The sequence below is a fragment of the Botryllus schlosseri genome, chromosome 15 (genome assembly GCF_051294905.1).
Source record: "Botryllus schlosseri isolate E-star chromosome 15, Bs_hap1, whole genome shotgun sequence".
NCBI lineage: Eukaryota > Metazoa > Chordata > Ascidiacea > Stolidobranchia > Styelidae > Botryllus > Botryllus schlosseri.
This window is the reverse complement of record NC_137250.1, coordinates 5,944,361-5,954,028: the sequence shown is the minus strand read 5'-3', so window position 1 is coordinate 5,954,028 and position 9,668 is coordinate 5,944,361. Positions and strand designations below refer to the sequence as shown.

Below are 9,668 nucleotides of genomic sequence, written 5' to 3'. Positions count from 1 at the left end.
ACCTGCACGGTTACAGTGCAAATACCTTTCACTTTCAGTGGCTTGTCGCCATACGCTACGAAAGAGCAATGGTATGCTGAGAGTTTCGGAGAGCCCAAAGTTTTGTACCCAGTCAATCCCACCATGGCGGAGGGTGCACCAATGTCCCACTGTGTCGGCAACGGAATGCCGTTGATGCTGGAGTTGATCCAGAGCTGGTTTCGTACGCGTCGATATAGTTGATCGATGTCGAAGGAGAGGGGCGGCACTGAGCAGAAATTGGCGGATGTGACCTGTTGCGTGATACAAGGTTTGGTAGACATGCACACAGGTTTGATATGACCTTTACGACCACATTTCTGACATACTGAATGTCGATATTGACAGTCTTTTCTCTGGTGATCGATGAAACAGCGGCTGCAGGATTTCAGTCGTTCTGGGACGTTGCCTTGGTTGGATTTGGAAGGTTTTTTCCCCTTCTGGTAACTTCCCGTCATTTTGTTGACGACGGAAGTGTCTTTACCGCTACTCTCGCCTTGGATAACCCTATCAGTTTCCAGTGTTCTCACGTATGTTGCGGCTACTTTGAGAACGTCGTCAAGGGATGGATTGGTTTGTGCAGGATTTCAGTCTTTCCGGGAAGCTGCCTTGGATGGATTTGGAAGGTTTTTTCCCCTTCTGATAACTTCCCGTCATTTTGTTGACGACGGAAGTGTCTTTACCGCTACTCTCGCCTTGGATAACCCTATCAGTTTCCAGCGTTCTCACGTGCGTTGCGCGGCTACTTTGAGAACGTCGTCAAGGGATGGATTGGTTTGTGTTAGACCAGGGGTCTCCAACACGCGGGCCGCATGCGGCCCGCGACCTGATTTGAAAAAATTTCAGAAATACGTTTAGTAAATCATTTTGAAACATATTGTTGTTGTTTTTCAAAGTAAGTCATTCTATGTGCCCAATATCACTATTACTCACTAGTTGATACGGCTTCGGCATGGTAATATCATTCCATGGATGAACAATTTGCTGGTGCGAATGTGCATATTGCCTTGACGTGCAATGGCCCACCACTGCCAAGACCGAGACGCTTGAAAAACGACTTCGGGCTCTCCAAAACACCATGCTTTACGAGGAGACAGTTGTCTACCAAATAGGCCTACCGTGTCTAGCTAACCCCAATATTGAATCTTTAATCCAAGGGTGGTCAATCTGCGGCAGTAGAAGGGAAATTATGCGGCTGTCGACACTTTTAATAACTACCCTAAGTTTTCGAAGATACCCCCTGCATCAGCTGTATCGGTGAATCTGATCACATTGGCCGAGAAAGGATAAGTATTTTATAGTAATATGTGAAACGATACTAATATTTATTGACGAAATTCACTCATGAACATAAAAAATTTTCGCGCTTCGCGCGACTACAGAATGGTTTCATGTGGCTCTTTACAACATAACTACTAGCGTTTTCAGTGCGCATAGTAAGCCGATATGCGTAAATAGATGAGTTGGGAGTGTACCGGCAATGGACATGGACAGTTTAACGTGGGTATTTGACCCCAGTTAGTTTTCGAATATCCACCGGTATGCGGCCGTAGGCTGCATGAGTAATCGACATGCGGCCGTGAATAGCAAAAATCATGGCCACCCCTGTTTTAGCGGCTACAGCGTGTTGTCAGGTATCGTGTACAGCTCATAGTTCAAAATGTAATGAAATTGATCATCATGATACTTTTTGTTGTATTTGTGTTAGTTCAATAAAAAATTATTTCTTTTGTGGTGACTATAGTCGTCGCCCCGGTTAGAGAGTTATCAGACGTGGTTGTTGAACGGCGTTGCCTACTTTTATCTCGATATTGATGTCATGCGGCCCGCGGCCTCTAGGAATTTGGAAAAGTGGCCCGCGACCCATTTTGAGTTGGCGACCCCTGTGTTAGACAATGCCGTCTCACATCCGCGTGCGGCGTTTCTTTAATGATGAGATCGCGCATTAGCTCATCAACGTAGCTCTGATCACAGCCATCTCTTGAGCATATGAAGTTGCAATCCTTGGAGATTCCGCGTAGAGTAGCGATCCAATCTGCATACGATTGTCCCGGCTGCATTTTACAGTTGTCAAATTCGTACCTGGCTGCTTGTACATGTATGGAGTCCTTGAAGTGTGTAGACAACTTCTCAGTCAACGCGTCGAAGGATTGCGTACTGACATCCGCAGCACCAAACAAATTACGTAGGAGCGAGTACGTTTCAGGTCCAACCCATGAGAGTAGACACGCTCTTTTCTTCTCCATATTGGAAATGCCGTAAATTGCAAGGTGGTGGTTGAATCGTTGCAGATATTGGTCTCATTTCTCCTTCGATTTTACAAACGAATCAAACTTGGGAGCGGTAGCTTCAGATGTTGACGCACCGGGACTCAACCTCTGCGTCAATTGCGCCATCTCTGTCATGACTTTTGCCATTGCTTCGTCATGCTTTGCTTGTTGTTGCACCATCATCTCTTGCTGCTTCGCTTGTTGTTGCGCCATAATCTCTTGCTGCTTCGCTTATTGTTTCAAATCTTCTCTGTGCCGAGCATTTTGCTGCTCCAGCTCTTCTTTACGCTGTGCGCGTTGTTCCGCCATCATTTACTGCTGCTTCTCCAGAAGCTTCAAAATACCCGATTCCATGATATATGCAGTATTCGTCGCAGAAATAACTATGAATCCGACTTCTGACACCAATTGTTATGTTCGTGATCTTGTTTGAACAATAACTCAATACGACGAGGTTGCAATACGAAATCAGTATATATTATCAGCAGAATAACTATAAGGCAGCGACACGATCCAGAGTGCAGTTAAATGAAAGACAGCGAGACAACAGAACACAGGGTATAAATAAGAAGCACGACACACGAGGAAATAATGATTGGCGGTAATTACTAATCCTAGACAAATAAGAAACAAACGATACCAACGTAAAATGCACGAACATAACACTTATGGTTACTAAGTTATCTTGAATCAAGTGAATCATTGGTTGTTAAAGAAAATTTTCGAATCCCTCCATTGCATAAATTAGTATATTTTCTGAATTTCCAGTTGGAATCGGATTAGGATTGGACATGGAGCCAGCCCGAAATAGCCTTTAATGTCTGAAAATCGGCATTTTCCTAAACCAGTGGTTCTTAACCTTGCCCCCAGCGCCCCCCAGGGGGTGCTGGCGATCTTGAAGGGGGGCGGAAACGCTCAGGGGGCGATATGGGGGGCGCTGGGCTCAGGGGGGGCGGTTTGGGGGGCGCTGGAGAAAAATGGCTTCGCAGTAGATGATGTGGTGATAGGACATATCCTTAATGAGTATTCAGAGCAAATTAACACCGAAAACTTCGTTACATATAGCCTTCAAAATACATATAGGTTTAATTGTCCATGGGCGCCTAAATGGCTGACACCGAATGTTCCTGTCTTGGCAATCTGAACCCCAGAAGACGAATTCCATCTGACAGGGAAAAATTATATGTCAGTGAAGAAATACCAATCTGAAATCGTGTGGTGCGTCTTTAAGTTTAGTACGATTGGGCGACAGGGATATTCCTGTTGGGCGATATCCCCGTTGAGCGAAACTATATTTTTTGATATTGCAGACAGGGGGTCACGAAATAACATCATGCAACGAAGTCATACCAACGGGTTCGCCCGCCCGAATATGTTTAATTATTAGTAGAGGGCTCTACAGTTTCCAAGAAACCTCACAATGTTCGCTTTAAGTTTTGATGAGTCTGCGCACACTCAACAACTCACTGCGCTGACCCTTGGACAACAGTGCGTAACGGCTAAAAAAAAGGTGATAACTTCGGATTTGTTGTGCGCAACGTGGATTTTCTGTGCGCAGAGACCGTGTCAGCACTGCGCACGTGCGCAGCGTAGAGGTAACATTGCACCTCACTCAGCTCTACCGGTAAATGTGTTTACGTGAGCAGAGAGAGGATAAAAATTGGTCTCAATTTACATGCAATTCCCGATGATATTGACCAATTCAATCATTAATTAGTGAAATTTTTCGCACTTCGCGCGAATAGGCGAGATTAGCTGCCTCAGTAAATGGACACCCAATGTAGATACCTAATAGACTATCAGCAAATAGCGGACAGCCTAATGGGGGTCTGGGAGTGAAGTTCCCCGGAAGTTTGGTTTATCGCCCGATGGGGGCCCAGGACCAACGTTTTTTTTTTTTTTTCGGGGGGGGGGGGGGACTGACGAAGTGCTGTTTCGGCCCTGGTAACGAATAATTGTACCTGCGGGCACGCCCGAATATGTTTAATTAATAATTACGTGCCCTTTATTTTCCTATACAATAGCTCACTCAGTGCTACTGGTAAATCTGATTACGTGGGCTTAGAGGATAAAAAGTTTATAGCGACTTATATATGTAATTACCACCTATTCATTCATGCATTATGTAAAATATTGGTACCTAGGGCGACTAGGCCACACAAACTTTGCTGACCATCAAAATCATGATATGGAGTTCGTGGGGGCGAAGACCTAAGAAGTTCGGTTTATCACGCTATGGGTGCGCAAGGCAATCGTTTTTAGGGGGGTTAACGAAGTGCTGTTACGGCCCTCCCTCTTACTCATTGTCTTTATTACATTCCTTACAATATGAAGTTGGGGGGGGGGGGGGGCGCTGGAGCACGATAATTTTTGAAAGGGGGCGCTGGAAGAAGAAAGGTTAAGAACCACTGTCCTAAACAATCGCAGCGGCGCATTACAATGACCATAACCATGATCCTTGAGTGGCTGCGATTGCTCAGAACAATGCCGATTTTCAGACTTTGAGGTGTATTTCAAGGCGGTTCCATTGCCCTGATTAGATTTTAATGTATATTTTCGGAATCAGTGCGACACTAGCTTTCAAATAAGATCAACTTTATTGAATTTGAGCGCGCGGGTCGTCAGATATGGGATTAGCAATCATGTTGCGTTCAGATTGCTGAGCAATAATTACCTCCGGGCAAGCAAGCGTGACGACGGGTGTTGCGTATCTCTCCGTAGGTTAGTTATCTATAAATTTATACAGATAAGAAAACTAAGCGATTTCTGTTTTATCTCGCCCTGTGACGTTACAGGAGTGATATATGCTGATATTCACAGTGATCTTGTTACACAGCCTGAACCTTCTCTAGGGGCTCGCACCATCAATATTGGCCCAATGCAATTGCAATAGACACTTACGTGACCTTTGACACGAACCAATCAGGTTGCAGTAGGATGTAAACAAAGAACAAGCCCGGGCAAGCTTACTATGAGCTCTTATGGAAAAGGGTTGAAAAATATAGGTTTTTAGCAAAATTACATTGAATTGGGAATAGCTGGCTTTGGTGAATGGTAATAACGTAGAGCTAGTATGTATATGCAGTGTTATAACCTACAATAAGCATGAATGATGGCAAGCTCGCATCAGCATGGTATGTCCAAATGAATGAATTTCTGACAACTTTTCGGATGAAGCAACTATTGCTGTATTATCCTTAGTCGTATACTATAGGATTGTCGTAGCGAATAGAATGTATTAGAGGAATATTGAGTCAGGATATGTGTGGTATCCATTATGTGGCGTTATATGCGTTCTATTTATGGAATCGACATTTGTATATAGTAGTCTATAGTCTGTATCATTATCTAGCAAATTACTGTTACACTGGACACTTGTCTGCATATTCAATGATCATATTAATATGATATATGTTAGGCAACATGATCTGTTCCCGGCTGAAATCGTCATTTTTTGTTCTAGCTCGTGTATTGTATCTTTCAGGATAAATACTGTGCTAATAGCCTGCGTAACATGGAGATGGCTACCCAGACCGTTCCTGGTGTGCGCTTTTACCTTTCCCAGAGCCAATGACATGCATGGAAGAATGTAAAATCTGGATAAAGGCATGTGGACTTCCTTGTAGTCATCTGAATTCTCATTTTATTAAGAAAATGACATATCTATTATTGTACCAAAAATATTGAATCGTGACATAATCTAGAATCTAGATTAGTGGTTCCCAACATGGGCGATTTGGCGGTCTAGGGGGGCGAAAATGACGAAGGGGGCGAAAATGGACAAAGGGGGCGAAAATAGCGAAGGGGGCGATGACGCATCAAAACGGCTGACATTTTTTTTTAATTTTTTTTTTAGTCAACCCACGGAAATTTAGTTACAAAAGTGTGTCAAATTAGACAGCGAGCCGAAAATTTGACCCTTTTTTTAGTCAACCCGCCGGTGATTACAGGTTTGTATGCCCAATTTTCGGTACACAAAATTTGGCGGCGATGATCGGTATTGACCTTGAAAAGGGGGCGATAGGTCAAAAAGGTTGGGAGCCACTGATCTAGATGAAACAATTCTGTGTTTCAAAATGAGTCCAATCTGAAATGCAGTCACACTTGATGCCACAATCGACTTGGTGTGTGTCTCATTTTATTCCACTCCAGTTTTGTTGCTTGATGGTGTGTAATGTATTGAAATTGTTGAAAACAATATATTCAATAATGAGACGAATAGTTGAAATTGGTAGCGGTGATACGTTGTACGAGTCGACGAGTACGCTTTGATAGGTGCCTGCACAGCAGTATTGCTCTGTAAAATAAACATATTATATATTTTGTGCAGGCTTGATGGATATCTTTTATGAAGCTGCAGAAAGAGGAAGTCAATGAATAAAACGCAAGAAAATCAAATTTCTGGAAGAAGTATAGAAGCACAAAACAGTAAACTCGTCCAGGAAAATTACAAATTGGCGGACAATTATTGCTAGTGAAGTTCAGTTCTCGGAGGAGCATCATAATGTCAAAAGATGCGGAGAAGCTGAAATTTTATGCTAGACTACATTAAATTCTTTCTGAATTGCCCGACTTATCCTACTGACGTCAAATTTATAGTATTGCTGTAAGCATAGTATTCAACCATTGGGTCAGCCATATGTAACTGCTTCATTAAATCGCGATTTGGCCATGTAGATATGTGGTTCTTAAAAATGCACCATTTGCATTCATTCATGATTTCTCAAATCTAGAATGATTATTGACTGTCAATAAATCACATACAACTTTGAAAGGATTAATGGATTGTGGTACACTTACTTTTGTGCAGGAACTATTTACAGGGAGCATTTAAGATCGAAATATTAGTTAAATATGTGGATTCGACAAGAAATGTAAGAAAATGATGGAGTTCAGCTATGGTGAGCCAGGCAATGCTATCATGGCAGAAAACGGATTCACCATTGAGTCTGAAATCAAGAAATTGAATCTAGATTTAAATATTCCTGCATGTGATTTACACACCTCCAAATGCCTGAGCCAGACTGTTCCACAACAAGAAAGATGGTGAGAGAACGTATTCATATTGAACAGCTGATCGGAAGAATCAAGGAGTATAAAATTTTGTCTGGTGTCATACTATGCAGCATTGTGTATCACAACTAACCAAATATATATGGACTAATTGCATACTCTAATTCAAGATTGAAAATTAAAAATGAATGACGCAACATATTCGGCAATTGTGCAAATTCAGTTCCATTGTCAGTCTGTACCAACAGTGCATGTCTAGATATTCCAGTGGTGTGCATTATTGAAGCTCATTCAGATGCCCAATTTGTTGAATGAACAATTCTCCAGATGAAAATGTTCTAGGATTATTTGTGTTTGATGGAATGTTATAAAACTGAAGACACCAGATACACCAAAATCTACCTTGTGGCAGGAGTTGATCGGTTGCGAGTACAGTGGAGAGATTGCTTGTCAATCACGATGAAGCTCACTGATGCTGATGCAAATCACAATGTAGTCCTTTTAGCTTCAGGTGCTCGATTGTCTTAATCAATGCATATTAGGGCTGTTCAAAAATAAACTTTTTTGCTGAATCTTGCTGGTTACTTGATTAAATCGTTATGTTGCCTTAAAAAACGACGCACACCAAATTTGAATTCATTCCAACCAATATTCGCGGATTTCGTAGAGTTTGAAAATTTTGAATTTGCCTGAAAATGCCCAAAATATATTTTTTAAATTTTCCTTCCAACCTTATGAAATTGTTGCGCTGTCTTCAAAAACGATGGAAACCAAATGTCACTCAATTCCAAGCTGCAGAAGCGGAGTTATTCAAGTTTTTTGATGATAATTCTGGGATGATCGACCAATCAAGGATAATCCCAGAATAATCAAAGAAAAACTGAAATAACTCCACTTCTACGGCTTCGAATTGAGTCAAATTTGTTTTGCATCGTTTTTGTAGACAGCGCAACAATTTCATGGGGTTGGCAGAAAAATTTGAAAATTTTTTTTTTGCATTTTTAGGCAAATTCAAAATTTTCAAACTCTACGAAATCCGCGAATATTGATTGGAATGAATTCAAATTTGGTGTGCGTCGTTTTTTAAGGCAACCTAACAATTTAATCAAGTAAACAGCAAGATTCAGGAAAAAAGGTGATTTTTGAACAGCCCTAATGCATATGCATGAGAGCATATATCAGAACCTAATATGAAAATAAATCATGGTTAAAATATCTATTGAAGGAGTCTCTGAAACAATGTCGTTTTCCTTACTTACCCTGTCTTACAAGTGCAAGACGAATCAATAATTGATTTTCCGAGAACGTGTATTTCCATTGAGTGTGTTATCTCACTTTTCCGCAAGTTGCCATAACATTGGCTGTTCACTAGAATATTGCTTCTAAAAAGAGTGGATTGTCTCCTCAATCTTTATCCCTAAATCGTGTGCATAGCGCTCCATGAAATACTTCGTAGCTTTCTCCGCGGTGTTAGAAGAAGATGCTGTTCCACTAAAATCCATAAATTCGATAGAATCTCCATAGCTTTCAAGTTTCATAATCAATACACAAAAATTGTGATGTGTGGCAGCAGCTATATTTTATAGTACATATATTTCTGAACATGAGATATGCTTGAAAATTTTGCTCGAGACCTGGAGCCTATGAAATCGTCAAAATATGCATTACCACAATCCTATAGTATAGTATACAACAATCGTCGCTTAATCAGAAAAGTTGTCAAAAACCCGTGCAGTTGGACACAGCACGCTGGTGCGTACTTGCCACCATTCATGTTCATCCTAGATTAAAAGCTGCAACCACATACTAGCTCTACGCTATTACTATTCATTAAGGCCAGTCATCCCCAATTCGACGTAATCTTGCTTAAAACCTTCATTTTTCAACCTTCTCCCATAAGAGCTCATAGTAAGCTTGCCCGGGCTTGTTCTTTGTTTACATCCTGCTGCAACCTGATTGGTTCGTGTCAAAGGTCACGTAAGTGTCTATTTGTCAACCATCGCAACGGAGATATCTAGATATCCGTACTTTCTGACACCGGACGAACAAGAGGAAAATTAGTCCAGGCCGTTATCACGTAGCCTAACACATCGCCCGCCTGACTGACGGACGAATATAGTTATTGCCTAAAGAGAAATGTCGATATACTCATAACTCCATGAGTTCCGTGTATGTCAACGAAATATCAACTTCGAAATCAAATATCTTTGTTGACAAAGTGATGTATGAAATTAATCAGCTGCAAGTCCCCGTCTCTCTGCAACACTATTTTCAATATTGCAGTGATGTTCATAGTCATAGCACACGGTCTGTCACGAACGCCAACTTATTCATGTCCCACTCTGACATAGGTTTCCCTCCATTCAA

General features: G+C 41.6%; 2 long non-coding RNA genes across 2 annotated transcripts; one reads left to right on the top strand and one right to left on the bottom strand.

Annotated features, from left to right (window-relative positions):
- Nucleotides 1-4,520: 4,520 nt before the first annotated feature.
- On the top strand, nt 4,521-7,062 carry LOC145457537 (uncharacterized). Its single transcript, XR_013920926.1, has 2 exons — nt 4,521-5,894; nt 6,619-7,062. It is a non-coding gene; the product is annotated as an uncharacterized LOC145457537 (long non-coding RNA).
- On the bottom strand, nt 5,909-9,481 carry LOC145457536 (uncharacterized). Its single transcript, XR_013920925.1, has 2 exons — nt 7,704-9,481; nt 5,909-6,585 (listed from the first exon to the last, which is right to left on the bottom strand). It is a non-coding gene; the product is annotated as an uncharacterized LOC145457536 (long non-coding RNA).
- Between the last annotated feature and the right edge of the window lie 187 nt (nt 9,482-9,668).